This window comes from Triturus cristatus, chromosome 5_1 (genome assembly GCF_964204655.1).
Source record: "Triturus cristatus chromosome 5_1, aTriCri1.1, whole genome shotgun sequence".
Taxonomy (NCBI): Eukaryota; Metazoa; Chordata; class Amphibia; order Caudata; family Salamandridae; genus Triturus; species Triturus cristatus.
Window position 1 is genome coordinate 212,596,461 of NC_140587.1, and position 20,502 is coordinate 212,616,962.

A 20,502-nucleotide genomic window follows, 5' to 3' on the forward strand; every position below is an offset into this window, starting at 1 on the left:
AGCTAGATAGATGACTTTCTCTGTACGGAAGCATGGTTGCTGTCAGAGTACTTAAGTCTAGGTAAACATTTTTGATTTGCCCACTTAAAGACAGGAAATACCAAAGCAGCAGCCATTCATTGATAAAAAGTTCAACTGTTTCCTCCTGTACTACTTCTGCGATCACATTTGATGTTGTAAACTTCACTGTACATTATGAATCAAACTAAATGAAAATGGAAATGTTTGAAATGTATGTAAAAAAACATATAGGTCTCAGATCCATTCAGCAAAGAGTCAAAACCCTATTTTGGTATGTAATTCTAAGGGGAAAAGTAAGGAAAGGAATTGTAATGCAGAAAAGAGACTAGTGAAATGGGCACAAGAATATCATCAGACATATTTAGATATGCTGTTTCTGTATTTTTAACACAACACTATGAAAAGATCCCACTTTTGAGCAGCAGCTACAAATGCATGAAGGCACGTGGATGGCCCATTTATATAATAATTGACACGGACCACCACATAAGGCAATTGAAAATAATGTTAAGCTCTACCAAAGAAAGAGCCCCACTCAAGGTCCCCATGAAGTGCCCTGAAAATACACACTCTGTACTCTTTTAACGTGTTTACATATTCTGGCAAATGGCCTATGTAGTAGCGAAAAGCACCGTTTATGATTAAAAAAGCAGACATTTTATTGTATTTAGCTTACCAAAAAGGGATGCATGCCCATGAATGAAAAATATCCTAGCTGTCGTAACAGAATGTTCCAATTCTATTAAGGACTCGGAGGCGAAGATTATTATTTATCCTTTCTTCGTTTTTATTGCAGCAACCACATTAACAAGTAAACATCAAACAACAACAACAACTTCATTTCCCTTGAACAGTAGGGAAAAAATTGAAGATAATCAGGAACAGTCCAGTATCCAATCAGGGATCACCACATAGTATAATCCGTCCTGTCCCCTGTCAGTTGCCCTCTTTCTTCCTGAGATCAGGCCACCATCGTAAGCTCCTCAGCCCTGTTTTGACGCAGCCGTTCCTGGAATATAGAGAGCACTGATGAAGAAACTGGGAAAAACCTCTGTAGTCCACAACAACAATCAAAGTCCAGCCACAAGAAAAGGTGCAACCCAAAGAACACCATTGAGCGGGTGCAGAGACCCAGTATTTGAGATACTGGAAAATCACATCAACAATCATGAACCACCATGAGCACATCTGAAACACTCTACTTACTCTCATATGAGTTCCAAACCCTTGGGTGGGTTTACACATGCATGCGGGTGGGTTAATCCTCACCTCCTAGTCCTTAATAGAACTGAAACTTTCCGTTACGACAGCTATGACATTTTTCATTCTATGTCAGGACCCGGAGGCGAGGATTATGCTGGTTCAAAGCTTGTCCACCACCAGAGCCACAATGGAGGAGAGTGGTTTAAAGTAAACCCTCTTAAAGGTTGAGTCCGAAGACCAGTCCACTGCATTGAATATGTCCTCCAAAGGGCCTCTCAGAACAAAAGCTTTGGAGGCCATAGCCCCTCGAGCAGAGTGTGCACCAAAACTCCTGCATGATGAATCGCACCCATCTCCCAATGGTTGGGGAGGAGACTGCTCAGAAAGGTTTCCTCAGCGCTATTAATAGTTGTTTCTCCCCGTGGGGACGAAGCTCTGCTGTCATGCTTTCATATGCCTTGATGCATCTGACTACGCACAGCTTCGGCACCTCCGAGAAAGCCGGGTAGGAAATTACTCGCAAGTTATATTTGGTGCTCCTTGACACGTGAAAGTTAACTCCCTTCGGAGTGAAGAACCTCCCCGTGAGATCGAAAGCCCTGACATCAGACACCCACCTGCAAGAACACCCACCTGCAAGAAATAAAGCACAGCAGAATCGCTAACTTAGTTGATAACTGCTTCCAGGAGAGATTTTTGTTGCTCTGTTATGAGGAAAGGAATTTTAGGACCTTGTTTACGTCCCAGAGAACCGAGTATCTGGGGTCAAGCGGCAGAGAGAACCAAATACTGAGAAGTAGTTTACATACCAAGCAGTGCTCCCCCACCAGTGCGCCCGCGATCGCTACATGACAGCAGAGATCGCCGAAATAAACATATTTACAGATCTGTAAGCCATGCTCCCGACGGCAAGGAAGCCAAAAAATTCAGGATGTGAACAACATCTGTCCCCACGCGATCCTGAGTCTGTTGCAGACACCAACCCACCCAGTGGGACCAGGATTAGCAGTATCTCTTAACTATGCCGTCCACCCATGTTCGCAAGAGGAGGTCTGCTGCGTCTCTCGATAGGCCCAGGAATTGCCGTCTTGCCCTGTAATCCTCCATGCCATGAGCTGGAGGTTGTCATTCGTCACCAGAGGGTGAAGGTTCCCCGCCAGATCGGTGAGAAGGTGAGGAGATTGAGGTAGACGGATTGGAAAAGCCCAAGAAAATTCCATCAGAACTGGAAACCACACTTGCGACTTCCATAGAGGAGTGATCAACCTCACCTTCGCTTCCTGCCGGCGCACCTGAGTGGTCAGGCGCATGATCACGGCAAATGGTGGAAAGGCATATGCTTACTTCCGAGACCAATCCTGGAGAAAAGCATCGATCGCCACTGCTCCCGGTTCCGGCCTCCAAATGAAGTAACGGGGAAGCTGGTGGTCGAGCTAAGAAGCAAATAAGCTGATTGCGAAGGAGCCCCAGCTGGGGCATAGGGTCTGAAATATCGTTGGGAGAAGTTGCCACATGCTGGAATCCTGGAGATGACACGGGTGCCAGTCCGCCACTTGGCTGGCTGAGCCTGGAAGATGTTCTGCCGTCACCGACACATGATGTTCTAGGCAATATTCCCAAAGGTCCTTGGCCAGATTGGAAAGCGTCCTCGACTGCATGCCCCCAAATGGTTGTTGTAATGGACTGCTGCCACGTTGTCCATCTTCAGTTAGATACACGACTGGACTCGATCCCTGGTCCCACATTTGACTTCAAAGGAACCTGCCATCAGTTCCAGGCAGTTGATGCGAAGGGATTCCTTATCGGCTCACCACACCTTTAGTGAACCGATCACAGCTAGCCCTCCATCCAGAACCGCTGGCGTCCGACTCGATGACCGAATCTGGGTAAGAACTGAAAATGGCACGTAGAGCCACCACTGAAGCTCCTCCTTGTCCTCCTCCGATAGGGGTACACACTGGGAATACGTGAGACCTCGGCGAAGGTGAGATGCCTTTAGATGCTGGAGAGCTTAAAAGTGAAGGGGCCCTGGAAAAATCGCTTGGATCGAGGCAGACAAAAGACATACCACCCTGGATATCTGGCAGAGGGAGGCCAACATCCTCCGGACTTCGTGTCGTATCTTTGCCACCTTCCTGGAAGGAAGACTCAGGGTGGTCGCCACTAAATTGATCACAAACCCCAAAAAGGTGACAGAGCACACATAAGTCAGAGTGGACTTTGCTTGGTTTATGATAAACCCCAAAGATTGCAGGAGCATCGCCGCCCACTGGAGGTGTTGACAGCTGCGGCCCCAGCAAGTAGGAGCGGTGGGAGGTCGGGCCGGCTAGGGGGGATTTCGAGAGATGACAACAAGGGAAAATTAAATAAATAATTAATTTCCCCTCTGGATTGTCTCTCGAAATCCCCCTCCAGCCGGCCCCACCGCCCTACCGCTCTTACCTGCATCGGCCACGGCTGGGTGTTGAGACAGCCTCCTCGGGCATTGATCCATCAGTAGCATATCGTCCAGATATACGATCATGCGTATACCAGCTGATCTCAGGGTCCCAATGGCTGGCCTCAGAACCTTGGTGAAACACCAAGGGGTGGAGGAAAGTCTGAAGGGAAGAGGGGTGAACTCGAAAGTTTGACCCTACCACTGGAATTGGCGAAAACGCTGATGCGGTGGGAAAAGGGGTACTGTTAAATAAGCATCTTTGAGGTCCAGGCGGACCATCCAGTCGTTGGGGAGAAGCAGATCCCGAAGGAGGTGTATTCCCTTTATCTTGAAGTGGCGATATACCAGCCACTCATTGAATTTCCAGAGATTGATCACCTGGCGTTTACCCCTGTCTTGTTTCTGTACCAAAAATAAATTGCTGATAAAACCTGCTCGGTGGGGGTGGGAATAACAAATTGCCCCTTTCGCCAGGAGTTCTTGGACCTCCTGTTGGATCAGTGAGGCCTCCTGACCAGTGAATTGGAGGGAGTTGTGGGGGGTTGGCTGAAGGGGGACCATTAAAACTCTGTATGGAACCCCTGAACTGTCTGAAGTACCCAGGCGTCTGATGGGATCGCCTGCCAATTGTCTGAGAAACATGCCAAAATGACCGCCTAAGCAAGTGCATGAAATAAGAGAAAAACTCACCGTGGGAATTTGTGTTGGACCTGCTCCGCAGGGTCCATTGCGCTGGCCTCTGTGCTGTGGCACGATCGCCCTCTGGTGGGGTGTAATCCCCCAAATAGAGTGGAGTCCTGCCACTGTTCTCGTTTGGAAGCCTGCCCTCTGCCAGAGGCAGAATATTGAGAGCAGCCAGCCAAGCGCCCCCTACCATGGCTCGCCCACGAGAAAATACATGTGTTACAAAATATGCTTGACTGTGGACTGGGCTTGGTCCAGCAAGTTAAAGGTAGAGGCGAACTTGCCAAGCTCCATGACGAACGGGTTGCAAAAAAGCCCCCCCTGGGCCTCCTGTCCCGCCTCTGCAATAGCCAACTCCGCAGGCTTGGGGTCAATCTTCATCAACAGTGACCTTTGCCTCTCGGTGGAGATGGCGCAGTAGGCATTCTCCAAAATTATGATGGCCCACTGGGCCCAGCTGGAAACAACATTGGGGAGAATAATAGCCCCTGAGACCTTGGTGTCTTCCTCCATCTCAAAGATCTTTATAGGGGGGCCGGTGACATCCAGGAGTTTATCCCGCCCAGCTGGAAACAACATTGGGGGAATAAGAGCCCCTGAGACCTTGGCGTCTTCCTCCATGTCAAAGATATTTACAGGGGGGCCAGTGACATCCAGGAGTTTATCCTGGCACAACAGCCACGACCAGTCGATACCCTCTTTAGGGTCCTTGACATATTTGGCCAGAAAAGTGGCCATACGCGCATCGATCTCTAGTGTCAGGGCCACTTTGCCATCCAATGATGGACGAGGACACTCCGCCCTAAGTGGGTTACAGATCTCCTGGTCCATGGGCTTTCGTAGCCTGCTAGCAACATAGTTGACCACCTTGCCACATGGGGACCACTCCGAAGAGCGGGGATGCATCAGGTCGTCCGGGTCCAGTAGGCCTGACTGGGGTTGCAGTCCACGGGCACTCGCCCGTGGACTGCAACCCCAAGGGGGGATTAGAAGAAGGCCTCCAGGACCTGCCGTGCTCCACATCCCTCCAGAACCAGTATGGGAGTCATTGGATGAGGGGGGAGAGGTATTATTGGCTATTGGGTCCTTGGGAGGGGCATGGTCGGGGCGTGTGGGGTGGAGGAACAAGACCAGCACCTCGGAACGTCTTCTTCAGTCTGTTGAAGGCGTCCAGGTCCACTCCTGCATCATGTGGATGCTTGAGCGGGTTCTCAGCATGGGAGGCGGAAGCTTGCTCTGGAGGTTCTGGGGCCGAGGGCCCTGGGTTTTCTTCCCTGGGAGTGAGGGGTTGTAGACACCGCTGTGCCATCTCCCTTAGTCTCTTCTCCAGAGGGGCTATCGCATCTGAGACCGCTTAAATAATGGAGGCATCCACTGCGTCACAGAAATCATCAGTGACTGGGAAGTACTCCACACCATCCTCCTCCTCGTAGTACTCTCTGTATTCTTCCATACCCCTGCTGTACAGGTAAGTACAGGTAAACGGCTGGGAGCAACACTTGTTGCTACAGGTAAGCGGAGGTAAGTAGAGGAAGGGATGAGAGGTAAACTCAGTGGCCACCCACCAGGAAAAAGGGATACGATGTGTAGGGGAGGGAGCTCCTGTGAAGTGCTGCAGAACACCTGCAAGGGTTAATGAGGGGTGTTGGTAGACCCCTTGCCAGACAACAGACTCAGGAGGCGAGATCACAACAAGGCCAGGGATTCATCCTACGCCCCAAAACTAGGTTTGGCAGACTCATGCCCTCTGAAATCCACACGGGCACTGAATCGTGTCCTGGGTCATCTGCTGATGTGTCAGGAGTCAGCTCTCCCCGACGGGTTCTACCCCGTGGTGTGTTCAAGCTCCAGGCGGAAATTGACGCGCTCTCTGCTACATCGTAGGTCAGCAAGACAAAGAGTGTCGCACTGCGACACGCTGTGGTGCATGCCCTCTAGCAGCTAGAAGGCCGCCGTACACTAAGGCCCCACAACCCCCTGAAGGGTCGACTTACAAACGGAGCAGCCATGAAGGATTTGAGCGGCGTTCTGGTGGACGCTAGTCCTGAGGTGAGAAATCACCTTCTTTAAGAAATCACCATGTCAATGCAAGAATGACAAATAAGACAGCCCCAAGAGGCAAATTGTACGTGATAGAAAAATCAAAAGGGACTGGAGTCCTACACTTAACTGGCGCAGCTGCAAGCAGCGAAGAAAGAGGGCAACTGACAGGGGACAGGACGGATTATACTATGTGGTGATCCCTGATTGAATACTGGACTGTTCCTGATGGGCTTCAATTTTTTTCACTACTGTTCATGGGAAATTAAGTTGTTGTTGTTTGGTGTTTACTGGTTAATGAGGCTGCTCTAATAAAAACAAAGGAAGGACAATCATAATCCTCACCTCTGGGTCCTGACATAGAATACTTCCTTCACCTGTGATGATCAAACCAACCCGCTAAGGGAGTAAATCCTCATCTAAAAACCCTGGAGCAAATAAAATAGAGAACATCTCTTTAGGGGCTCCTAATGATGATGGATTGAGCCCGAATTAACTATCTCCTCAGACACTTCTAAATTTTGGTCACCCCTGCAGTAGGGCAGCTACTGCAAACTCACTAATGTCTGTGCCTTTCCTTCCTTAGCTTTGAATCATTGAAATCTTATGTACACAAGTTGTATTTATTTTCACTGTGGGTACCCCAACCTTTTTGCTTCTTACAGTCATTTATGGCGACTACAAGACGTCCAATTTATGTATTTTCCAATATGTAAACGATACTTCACCCATGTAATATAAATGATATCTTTATAAATGATATCTTTTTATGGTTGTACCAAGGCTGGCAGTCAAAAACTGATCCAAACATAAGCATGTCTTGTGTTCAGCTTCCCAAAAGTGTGACAAACACAGACTCCCCCATATATGGGTCAATGCCTTATCATCAGGACATTCCGCTTCTTCCATTGCTCAAAGTTGTTTGTAACGAGGACAACATAAAAAACAGATTTACACTTCCCAAGATTTACAATTCCAGAGTTAGCCATTCCCACTGCTGCCACGTCTGAGACAGCCCCTGTCCTAAAGCAATGGATAATGTACTTTCGATGCCTTAATCCACACTAAATACAAAATAGCACTCATAATGTTGCCGAGCTAGTAAATAATTTACAGTGACCCATTTTCATGTACCAGTAGCACCACCTATTCCAAGATCTTACCATCAATTGGCGCCAGGTAAGGTGAAGGTATCTTTTTATCAAAGGTTTGTGCCTTAAACTCACTTAAAGAAGTAGAATTGGTTGGAATCAATGTTTGTACATACGTCCATCCCATTTTTTCCATAACCACCCATTGCCATTTACCTTACTAGACAGCTTTCAACTTTGTGGTCCTTACACCCCTTCTGTTCCTATCCCTGCCGCCCTAGAAACTGGTGAGCCAAGGGCCATCACTGTTCGTTTGGGCAACCACTAAATTATTAATTCTGAGTCATAAAGAAAACCCATTTGTATTCACAAAATGTTGCTGCGTATAGTTGGATGTGCACCCCCCAGTAGCAACAATTTCCTCGAGTCTATCACTGGCACCATGCAGCCAGAGTTTAGCATGAGGTCCTGGCATATGGCAGGGTGAGTGACTTGTCAGATAATAGGGAACACTCATGACTTACTCTAGCTGGGCATGGCACACCTAGGAGATTTGAAAGTCCACAAGTTTGTTTCTGGAGATCCACATGTCACCCCCAGTGCCTTCAGGGGATTTTGGATGACTACTGGCCCCCACTCTAGGGGGAAGAAAGGAAGGCCTAGAGAGAGAGAACAGAGCAGTGGACAGAAGCTCGGGACAGAAACACAGAAAAAGGAAAGAAACACATATGGCTTTAGACCTATAAATAACGGGTGCAACGGAGCAAATCAGAGAAACCGAGATCGCCTGCAAGAAAGTACAGTCCCTGCAGCATGTAAATGACATCAGTCATGTTTTGCAACAGATAGAAGGAAGAAATGCAGGTTAACTATATTCCAGCTGGGAGGTGGAGCCTAGCGCGCAACCAAGATGGCCGCGTAGGTGCGAGGCTCCCGAGGACCTCCGCGACCTCCTACATATATCCTGACAATATCCTGTCCTAGATGAGGGGACTGTGTTGGTGAGCCCGAGCTGAGGTGGCACCCGCTTTCCGCTTCCAAATTGGACCTCGGACTCCGGCGGTAGCACCGATTGAGATTTGCGGCCTTCTCCACGCCGGACCCCGGATTGGAGCTGTGGGGTGATCCGGAGGCAAAGTGAACAACAGCGGCGGGCTGGGCGCGGCGGCTCGCGTACCCCGCACTTTCACTTTCGCTTTTGCACCCTCCTTGCTGTCTCGGCGAGGTTGGGTCGCGGGGCACTGTGAGGTGGTGTGGCCTCACTGGGGTGCCCTGCCGGCCCGCCGGCTGTGACTTGCCCCGCGGCCCTGTGGTGACCCCCCCCCCGGATCCCGTGAACTGGCTTGCCCGCCCTTTACGACGTGCCTGGCACGGCCGTGGGACTGGAACCATGTCCACAAAGCAAGATGGAGATCGGGCAAAGGTGAAATCGACCCGACGTGGCGCAGTCCACCAGTCTAACAGCATGGACCGCTATACCCTCCAGAAGGGATCTCCCAAGGTGCCGCGTAGGTCCCCTGAGGGCCCGACTGATGCTCCTGCTCTGCCCGCGGATCTGACCCTGCGGGATGTAATGGGCGCCATCGCTGAGATGAAGGCCTCGGTGGACCAGCGTTTTGATACACTGGCGCAGAAAATTGACTCGGTCCTCGTGGATGTTGGCCTGGTAAGGGCCGATCTATCCAAGACTAATGACCGGGTCGATTCTTTGGCCCACACCACATCGGGCCTCACGACGGATGTGGCAGCCCTCCAAAAGGAGGTGCGCCGGCTCGGCCAGGCGAGCGTGCTGATGGATCGTCGCCTGGAGGATTCTGAGGGTCGGGCCCGGAGGAACAATGTCCGTATTCTCGGGGTGCCTGAGGGACGTGAGGAGGCGGCGGCGGATCTATTCGTGGAGGACTTGATTCTCACCCATCTCCAGCCCCGGGGGCTGAGTAAATTCTTCGCGGTGGAGCGGGCCCACAGGGTTCCCGGGGGAAGGCCCAAGGCCGGAGCCCCTCCGAGGCCTCTCATCGCCCGGATTTTCAACTTTCGGGACAGAGACGCTATCCTGCAATCCTCCAGACTACAGGGGCCGGTCAGACTCGACAATATGGATATAAATTTTTATCCTGACTTCACCCCAGCGGTCCAAAAGCAGAGACTAAGCTTTCTCGGAGTCAAACGTCGTCTACGGGACCTAAATCTCAAGTACGCTATGCTTTCCCGGCTAAGCTGCGGGTGGAGTTGGATGGCCGCACGCACTTTTTTGATCGTCCCGAAGCAGCCGGGGACTGGCTAGATACCTTGCCTGGGGATCGGGATCGGGGGGGTGGGGGGGGAGCGGTGGGGGGAGAGGGCCCGCCGGATCAGGCCTGAGGGACTAATATTATGCCTCGCTCTGGACAAAATTGATGTCACTTTTGACTGTTCGTCTGTTCGAGTAAGTCTCCTCCTGTGGAGGTCGTGTGGGGTCTCTTGGGGGTTCTCCCTCCTCCTCTGGGGGTCTAGTTAGTTTCACCGTCTATGGGGCGACAGGCACACTGCACTTTGGAGGGCTGTTTGGGCTCATGCAGGGGTGCAGGGAGGGGGGAGTTCTGTTGGGGTGGGGGAGTTGGGGTGGGGTGTTGTTCGTTTTTACCACAAGGCAAACCCTTTTTTGTATTGTTTTTAAGGTGCTCTCCGGGGGACGACTGATGGCTCCTGTGTGTGATGGGGGGTAGGGATTTGACTTTGTTGTCTTGGAACGTTAATGGACTGGGGGATAGGATCAAACGAGGTGTGGTCCTGCAGTATTTGAAACGAATCTCACCCGCTGTAGTCTTCCTGCAGGAGACACACCTTATTGGAAACTCTTTTTGTGCCATGAATCGGCGTGGCTATCGTTTGGTGGCCCACTCGGGCTTCATGTCGGGCTCACGGGGTGTGGGCATTATGGTGAAGAACTCGCTCCCGTTGGAAATTGATGAGGTGCGCCATGATGATAGGGGACGCTATGCTGTTTTAGTGGGGAGAATGGAAGGCAAAGTAGTGGTCTTTGTATCAGTATACGTCCCACCGGGGCTACAGGCGACCACTTTTGCAGACCTGGGGCGCCTCCTCCTGGGCCTTCCGGGGGGACTCCTAGTGGTTGGGGGGGACTTCAATGCGGTGGTTTCTGGGACTCTGGATCGTCACCCCCCTAGGGACCTCCCCCGGGCCCAGGCGTGGCTATCCGGCCTCTTGGATACACTGGGATTGGTGGACTGCTGGCGCTTAAAACATCCCACGCAGCAGCAGTACACTTTCCACTCGGTGGCCCATGGTAGCCTCTCACAGCTTGATCATGTCCTTGTCCCGGCGGCCTATGCTGGGAGGGTGGGGGAGGTGCGCCATTTGGCACGGGGTATCTCAGATCACTCCCCGCTCCTGTTCCATTTTGATGTCCTTCCGAGGGGTGAGGGCAGGGTAGTTCCCATCAATGCCTGGTACCTGCGCGACCCCACCATTCGCGCTGATGTGATTAAATCCTTGCAGCGATACTTTGAGGAGAATGTGGGGTCCGTCCTTTCGGCTATCTCCCTGTGGGAAGCCTTCAAGACAGTTCTCAGAGGAGAGGCCCTGTCCCTTATTTCCCATGCCCGGAGGCGCGAGCGGGAGGAGGTTACCCGGGTGGAGGCCGAAATTGCTGAATTGGAGGGTGATTTAGAGGGCGGAGTGACGGATGCTGCACTACATGTCCTACAACTTAAGCAGGCGGCCTACAGGGCCCTCGTTACGGAGGCGGCCAGGGGCCTCAGTAGGGAGCAACAGGGGCGACTGTATGATGTGGGTGACAAGGCGGGCAAACTGATAGCGTGGTTGGATAAAAAGGAGAGAGTGAATCGTGTGGTCCCGCTGATTGAGAGGACGGATGGTGTGAGTGTAACCGAGCCAGAAGAAATTGTCTCCTGTTTCGCGGATTATTTCCGCGAGGTGTATTCTCCGGTCTCTCCTTGCTCGGAGGAGGACTCCCATTCCCTGCTTAGGGATATCGCGCTGCCCTCCCTCTCGGAGGAGGACAGGGTGTCGCTGGATGCCGCTCCTACATCCGACGAAATTGCCCTCGCCATACGTTCGGTTGCCTCTGGCAAGGCCATGGACCCGAATGGCATCCCTATCGAGTTGTATAAGTTGCGACCAGATGTACTGGCACCCCACCTCCGCGCGATGTTCCTGGCGGCCCACTCGCTGGGCTCCCTCCCGCCGGACCAGCGTCTGGCTACCATCGTGGTGATCCACAAGGAGGGGAGACCTCAGGACCGGGTTACATCCTATCGGCCTATCTCGCTCTTGAATGCGGAGCCCAAAATTCTCGCCAAGGTGCTGGCCAATCGGCTGGTCGGCGTGGTGGGCGATCTGGTCCACCAAGACCAGTCCGGCTTTATCCCCCATCGCAACACGGCCCTTAATCTGCGGCGCTTGCACGGGGTGCTCGCACGTGTCCCATTCGTGCGGGAGCCGGCCATTTTGGCGTCCTTAGACGCCACTATGGCGTTTGACACGCTTGAGTGGCCATACATTTGGGCGATGCTGGCGAAGTTTGGATTCGGCCCGGGCTTCATCAGTTGGGTCAAATTGTTGTATTCGGGCCCATTGGCGCAGGTGGTGGTGAATGGAAGAGTTTCGGCCCCATTCGAGCTGGGCCGGGGCACGCGACAGGGCTGCCCCTTGTCGCCGCTCCTGTTTGCGCTGGCCTCGGAGCCCCTGGCGGAGTGGCTGCGGTGGCACCCCTCCATCCGTGGTCTCCGTTGGACCCCCGAGTATGAGGACCGTGTGTCCCTATACGCTGACGACATCCTTTTGTACCTAGCCTCCCCACGTAAGTCACTCATAGTCCTGGTTGATGTTTTACGTTCATTCGGCCGGAACTCAGGCCTTGTCATCAACTGGGCTAAATCATGTGTGTATGTGCTCTCTGGGGAGGCCCCTGTCCTCCCGCGGGGTTGTCCGATTCAGATTGCCTCTCAGGGGTTTCGATACCTGGGTGTCTACATTACTCTGGACCCAGAGGCCCGCTACGAGCGGAACTTGCTTCCCCCCCTCCAGCGCTTGAAGGAGGACGTCGTGCGCTGGCGGCGCCTGCCGCTATCGCCGCTCGGCCGGGCGGCGTTGTTTAAGATGATGTCGTTGCCACGTTTCTTATACGCTCTCCAGAACACTATGGACCCAGTCCCGGTGCGCTACTTCCGTGAGGTGGAGAGTCTACAGCGCCGCCTGTTCTGGGACGGGAGGCCGCGCATTGCCCTGGCGAAGTTGACGCTCCCATGGTATGACGGGGGGATTGCCCTCCCGGATATTAAACGGTATTACTGGGCCTCCCAGCTAGCTGCAATTAACCATGGCCTCTACGGGCCCGCCTTGAACCCGGCATTTGAGATGGACAAGATGCTACTGCCCGGTGGCGACTACAATCGAGCGCACTACTCTGTCGCGCCCGACGCTCGCTTGACGGGACCTACGCGCGTCATGGTCAGAGTATGGCATGCGGCTAATGCAGCTATGGGGTGGAAGGACCGTTTGACCCGGGCGTCACCGCTGTATGCGTCTGAGAAGTTGGGCTCTCTCTGGACCTCGAAGGGCTTCGAGAAATGGGACATGATAGGCATCAGTAAAGTGGGGGATTTCTGGTCGAGGGGAGGATTTAAAACATTCGAGATGCTGCAGATGGAGTTTCAGTTGCAGGGCAGTGAATACTTTCGATACCTGCAGGTCCGTCATGCACTGGGCTCCGTCTTCCCAGACGTCGCCTCCATCCCGGAGTCTTCCCCCCTGGAGGATAGAGTGCTGGATGGCCACGTCCCAGACAGTACGATCCCCCTTATTTATAAAAAACTGATTAATGATCGATCGGGCTTGCTGATTGGCCTTCGCGAGGCTTGGGTTGCCGACGGTCTGGAGTTGGACGATGAGGACTGGACCTCCGCGGTGGCCTCTCCGAAGGAGGTGGCTATACCGGCTCGCCTTCGCTTCGTCCAGCTTAAGATACTCCACCGGGTCTACATGACGGGGCCAAGGCTTCAGCGTATGGGCTATACTGAGGATGGATTGTGTAAGCGTGGTTGTGGTACCTTGGCGACCTTCCTGCATATTTTATGGGAATGCCCGAAGGTGGAGCGATTCTGGCGCGGTGTGCACGAGGTCCTGCGAGTGGTTACGCGTGTTGCGCTGCTGCCGGAAGCGAGGAGATGCCTGTTGAATGTGTGGGAACCAACTGACTACTCGGCTCCGCAAACGTGGTGGGTGACTCTGGGATATATGATTGCTAAGCGTGATATTGCGCAACTGTGGGGATCCCAGAACCCCCCGGCGGTGTCGGCCTGGAAAGAGCACATGGACTGGTGCATGTTTCGAGAAAAGGTGGTGTATGTGGCGAGGGGTAAGCCTGGGACATGGGTGAAAGTGTGGGGCCCCTGGAACGCCTACCGTGGGAGTATTTGCGCGCCACCGTTGCTGCCTGCTGCCTCACCAGCCCCGTCCCCTTAGCTGACTCCTTCCCCTAGCCCCGGGCACAGGGTTCCCCCAGTCCTCGCTCTGTTCCCCTTCCCCTCTTTGGACTCCTCTGGATAGTTGGGGTTCCCCATTTGGGGAGCACGTGCTGCTACTTTCGACTGTGGGTAGCCTTGTGGGTGTTGTTTTCTTGTTGTTTGTATAAAATGAAACCGTACTGTGGGGTATTATGGCTGTGGCCCATGATGTTGATAACTCCTGCTTATGCTCCTTTGTAACGCCAAGTGTTCTATGAACGTATGCCATATGTTTCTGCCATTCCTAGCGGCCGGCCGGAAGGTTGTGGGCCCATATTTGTATATTCTTGAGATTTGTAATAAACGGTTTCAAAAAAAAAAAAAAAAAAAAAAAAAAAACTATATTCCAGCTGGACATTTAATATGCACACGTAGTAATCTATCTATGGCTTGACGTGGTTACACAATCTGGCTCACTTCAGCCATGGACTACATTGGTACGTGATCCAGCTTTTTGGGTTGCCTAGTTTCCTTTTCCCGGGGGTTAACTAAAACTTTATTCTGTGTGGTATATCCCTCAGCCATCTGGCCTACATTCATGGGAGTACATGGCGTGTCACCTGCACACAGAGTTATTATTCTTCAATAAAAAGATTAATAACATGTTCAATACATTTACATGCCTATGGTACATTAGTAGCACATGCATTTTGTAAACACTTACAGCGATAAGCTTGACACAGACTGTACAAAATTAGGTGGAAAACAATATGGTAGTTACACGCCACTATGTAAACTATTAAACAAACTAGCACACTCATTGGATGATGTCATCATTTATGTAATCAGTGATATCATCAATGATGTCGTTTGAGATGGCATCAGTGATGACATAAATGATATCATAGAACATGTCATAAATTATGTAATATGTGAGCTAATAAGCAGAGCATGTCAGAGCTGCAAGTTATAGTAAGCTCCGATAACTGTAACTGGACAATTTCTGTAGTTTTTTTAATTCAAAACATTAATGTTGTCACTGATATATTTACATGACTATAATGTTACTTTAACCTTAGGGTTTTTAAATGAATTTATACGTTTTGGGGGGAGAAGGGGTTTAAGCAAAAACTGATTTTTTAAACACACCTAATTATAAAGTGTTACAGTGAATTTCTAGTTTGTTTTTTAATGCAAAGTAATATTTTATCACCAAACGTAAAGCCAACTCTCCACTGCGCACAGCCAAAGTGGAGGAGGACCAAGAGGCTCCCCTCCCCAAGCCTTCTTAGGACCTGCGAACCCCATCCTCCAGGTCCATTCTTTTTTTTTAAAAGGGAGAGGGGTTGCGTGTCCCCCGCCTTGAGCCTTATTAGACCATGGGGACCCCATCGCCCAGGGATGTTTTTTTTATTAAAGGGGAGGAGGGCCACATGGCTCCTACCCGTGCCTTATTAGGCCCGGTGATCCTATCACCCAGTGCCTTTTTGTTTTTCAATTAAAGGGTAGGTGAAGTCACATGCCCCACCTGTTATATTTTATTAGTTGCATGTACCACTGCTTTGTTCAGATCCTACATGTATTCTCTTGGTCTCCTAGTAACGGGGTTTCACTGGGGATTCTAGATTGTTGGATCCTCAGTGAATCTTGGCTGTGGAGCTGAGAAGGTGCAATTGGGGGTCGTTCTCATATACTTCAATAAACATCTTTCAAGACATGGAAGAGTGTCCTGTGATCTTAAAATTGGCGACGAGGATGGGATGCTGTGATCATCGTCAGTAACCTGTCAGGATATTCATCTTAAAGGTGTAAACGCTTTCTACACGGAAAGGAAGACCCCCAGATTGTGCCTGTTATATGATGCTCGCATTAAACTTATGAGGAGGAGCTTCTTTTGGAAGTTTTACATTGCGTTATTATCACAGTGCTCTTACCAACTTAACAACTACTATCATCGTGAGTAAACTTTCATGAATGACGTTTGATGTAGTGGGAACGAGAGCGTACAAACTCGCTGTGATGAAGAAGCAGTTGATGTGAGTGTTTAAATTCTACATCTGTGTGGCGATATTACGAGTAACTCCGTCTGGCTGCATTCGTTAGCCGAAGAACTGTGACCTCGCAAAGTGTGGCTAATGTCGGCATTGAATCTGATTAGACGTTTGTGTGACAAAAGTGCTTAAATGTCTAAATATTCATTCAGAGACTTCGTAAAATGTGATTAATGATTTACGGAAGTGCCATACGAGGAATTTCATATTCAGCGTTTGAATAATTGCCGGCAGTGAATTTGAGTATACGGATGCATCTTATGAGTACACAACTGTCACAAAGCGCGTGAGTGAGAGTCCTTACCGGTGGAAGTCGGAGCGTGCGAGGACCCTCCATGGATACTATTGAGGCGGGTGCGCACTACCACGAGCTGTCTGTCATCGTTTGAAGCGTTGCGCGTGTATACTTTCTTTATCGCATTACGGCCCTACGCAACGTGTATTAACGTGTGTCGTCATTGAAAGCAAAGCTGTTTGGATTGGTGGAAGGAAAAGTCGTCACCATTACCACAACAAGCGGTTACCTAGTTACACGGAAACCTCCGTGTTGGAGGATTATATTTGCATAAACGCGAATCGTTCGCAGAAGATTGGAACTGTAACTGTTTTGTCGATATCTACAGCGTATTGGTGACAATTTTTTTTTTAAATAAGTCCAATCAACTTCCACTGTATGAATGACACAATCTAAATGTATCACATAATGTTTCATGTACAATTCTCCACTGCATTTTCTCTTTTCTTGTGTTAAAATCACAACTTTGTATTTTGAGGGAGAATAGGTACCAGTTAACGACGATTGTGGGGTGGCATGCACAATTGTTAATTTTGAGTGAGACTTTGTACAAGAGGTTTAATAATGGCAACCCAAAACATTCCTCCACCTCCCACCTTCTTACAAGAACCTGGACCAACTTGTATGGAATGGGAGGACTGGAAAGAAGCTTTTATTACATATCTGGAGGCCATTGGGGGAGATGTGTTTTTGCCCAGAAGGAAATTCGCTATTTTAAAATTGAGTTTGGGTATTGAGGGTAGGAAAGTTCTAAGCACATTGCCAAGTTTCACAGAACATGTTGATAACTCAAACTCTGATTCTGATGACGAGCGACATGATGTATACGAAAATGCAATGTCTGCATTATCTAGGAATTTTGGCAAAAAATTAAGTCTTGTAGTTGAAAGACATACATTTTTCTCACGTGTTCAGAAACAAGGCGAAAAAATTGAACAATATGTTGCTGCCCTTAGGAGATTAGCTATCACTTGCAGATTCAAAGATTTGAGAGACGAAATTATCAGGGATCAGTTAATCAATAGAACTAGTAATTCTAAGATCCAAGAAAAATTATTAGATTTAAGGGACCCCACACTGGACAAATCTTTGGAAATCGCAAAACGTATTGAAAATACGTCTCAATACGTTAAGGTTTTAGCTAATAATAAAACAAAAATAGAGTCTGAACAGTGTAAGGTGTGTGCATTAAACCATCCTAAGAAGGGTTCCAAATTAGATATTGAGGATAAGAAAGTCCCTCAAGTGAAACAGTTTGAGACCAGTTTAAAAAAAAAATTATGCTATAGGTGTGGCAGTGACAATCATACGGCAGACGCAAGTCATTGTCAAGCTTTGAAGTCCCGTTGCTATAAATGTAAAAGAATTGGCCATTTTTCTAGAGTTTGCAAGGGGGAAGATTTCCACAATTTGAAGAAATCTGTGAACATAGTAGATGATAACATACCAGCTCGTCAAGCTGTAGGTATGTCAAGTGAGTTTGATTCAGATATTGAGGTAATGGTAGTAGGAGAAATCGAACGTAATCTTGACACTTCCGATGTTTATGTACCTCCCAGATGCACAATCACCATAAATGATCTGGATGTTTCCATGTGGGCTGATTCTTGTTCACCTTTTTCCATAATTGACAGACAAAAGTGGAAAGAGTTGAATGGTAAAGATTTGATTCCTACCGATGTTGAACCCCAAGGATATTGTGGAACAAAATTGCCTGTCATAGGGTATTTTAATGCGATATTAGCTTTCAAAGGAAGGAAAACTAAGGCCAAAATGTATGTAGTTGAGGTGGGGAAGTGTCTAGTAGGATGGAAAGAGCAAAAGAATTTGGGGATCATTCTTGATCCCAATCATCCATCACAAGTGTTGCTAACGTGACTTGATGATAACAAATGGGTGGAAAAGTTCCCAAACTTGTTCAGAGAGAAGTTAGGATGCCTCAAGAAGTTCGAACATCAAATTGTATTAAAAAAAGATGCTATTCCGAAGGTGCATAAAGTTCGGAATTTACCATTGGCTTTGAGGGGTAAATTGAGAGACGAGTTGGAAAGTTAAGGATGGTATAATAGAACCGATAGAGGCTTCGGAATGGTTAAGTCCGATAGTGATTGTACACAAACCTAATGGAAATATTCGCATGTGTGTGGATTTGAGAGACCTGAATGAGTGTTTATGGGTAGACAGACACCCTTTACCACACATTAACGAGATGTTATCTACTGTCTCTGGAGGAAGATGCTTTACCACTTTAGATTTATTAAGCGCCTACCATCAGGTGCGTCTAAAAAAGGAATCTAAACACTTAACGTCATTTATAACACCCGAAGGTGCCTATCAATTTGTGAGAATGCCATTTGGATTGGCGTCGGCATCAGCTGTGTTCCAAAGAGTGATGCAGTCTATATTGAAGGATATTAAAAATGTTTTGGTGTTTCAAGATGATGTATTGATTTGGGGCAAGGACAACAGTGTACATGATGCAACTCTTTTAGAAGTGTTAACCAGATTGGAATCTGCTGGTCTTACCATCAGTCTGCATAAATGTAAATTTGCAGAACAAGCAGTTGATTATTTAGGACACACATTGTCCTTTGAAGGTATCAAACCAAAATTAAATCTGGTAGCGGATCTGGAAATGGCTCCCTCCCCTCGTGACAAGGATCAGTTAAGGTCGTTCCTCGGTTTGGCTGAATATCATTCCAAGTTTGTTTATCACTTTTCCGAACTGGTGCATCCCCTACGTTGCTTAATGAAAAAAGGAGCACCATTTGTATGGTCTTTAGAGTGTCAGACTGCGTTCATGGGTATCAAGAAAGCGGTAGCGAATGCCACAGCTTTGAGTTAATTTAATCCACATCATGAAACAATAATTGTAACTGATGCTAGTGGGTACAGATTGGGTGCTGTATTGATGCAAGGAAACAATGGTAAGGAAAGGGTTGTAGCATTTGCGTCACGTACGCTTAAAGGAGCTGAGCCTTCTTACTCCATCGAAAAGGAGGCTCTTGCTTGTTGGTGGGGTGTGCAGCATTTTAGAGTTTATGTGTGGGGAACCAAATTCGAATTATATACAGATCACAAGCCCTTACTAGACATTTTTACCACATCTGGAGCAGGGAGAGCTACCCCTCGCATAGCCAAGTGGTTATATCGATTGCAAGAGTTTACTTTCAAATTAAAATACATGCCGGGTGTAAGGAATGTAAATGCGGATTGTTTATCCCGTTTGCCTGTGACACGTGATGGGAATGATGGTATGGAGGATGAGGAATGGATGGTGGCCAACATTGAGGACGTGTGTAAAGCGATCACTGAGAAGGAATGGAAGGAAGCTATTTCTTCTGATACTATTATGGTAAAAGTTGTCAAAATGTTACCTACTACCAACGGTAGGGGGTTGGATGTTACAGTAAAATGTTACAAAGATGTGTGGGAGGAATTATCGGTGGTAAATGACATTGTAAGGAGGGCTGACAGATTAGTAGTTCCGGAGAAATTGAGAACAAGGTTGATGGAATTATTGCATGAAGGTCATGGTGGAATGTCTGCTGTCAAAAGAAAGGCCAGAATGGACTTTGGTGGTCTGGCATGGATAGAGACATAGAGAGGTATGTAAGAGAGTGTATTGCCTGCACATGCAGTGATAAATCCCACATATTGAAGGAGACTCCGATCACTCCTATTAAATTACCTGGAAGAGTGTCCTGTGATCTTAAAACCACCCACCTCCCCAAGCCTTCTTAAGGTCCGGGGACCCATCCACTAGGGCTGCTTTTTTCAGTTAAAGTGGTGGGGGGCCTATTGACCTCTTCCCCAAGTCGTATTAGGCCCTTTGGGAACTTTGGGTACTCCCCCGAATGACTGAGCGGACAACCTCGCCCGGTGATCAGCCTGTGTGTGGCTACGATCCCCGAGCTGTCGTGACTGAGTGGGTTGGCTGAGCGCCCTGCGGCTCCGCTGAGATCGGCACTCCTGGATTCGTGGTGGGAGCTGGTGGCGTCTGCTGGGTGTCCGACCCCTTGAACTGTGAGGCGACTGCAGCAGCCCATGGTTGGCTAGGCTGAAGAGCGCAAGAGGCCCAGACGCGCTGCACGGGGAGACTGACGCAAGACTACCACCGGAAGCCAGTGAAGGTAGAAGCACTCTAGCGTGACGATGACGTGGCTATGCGGCATGCCTGCTGCGATCCCCTGAGGCACCATCCAGACAA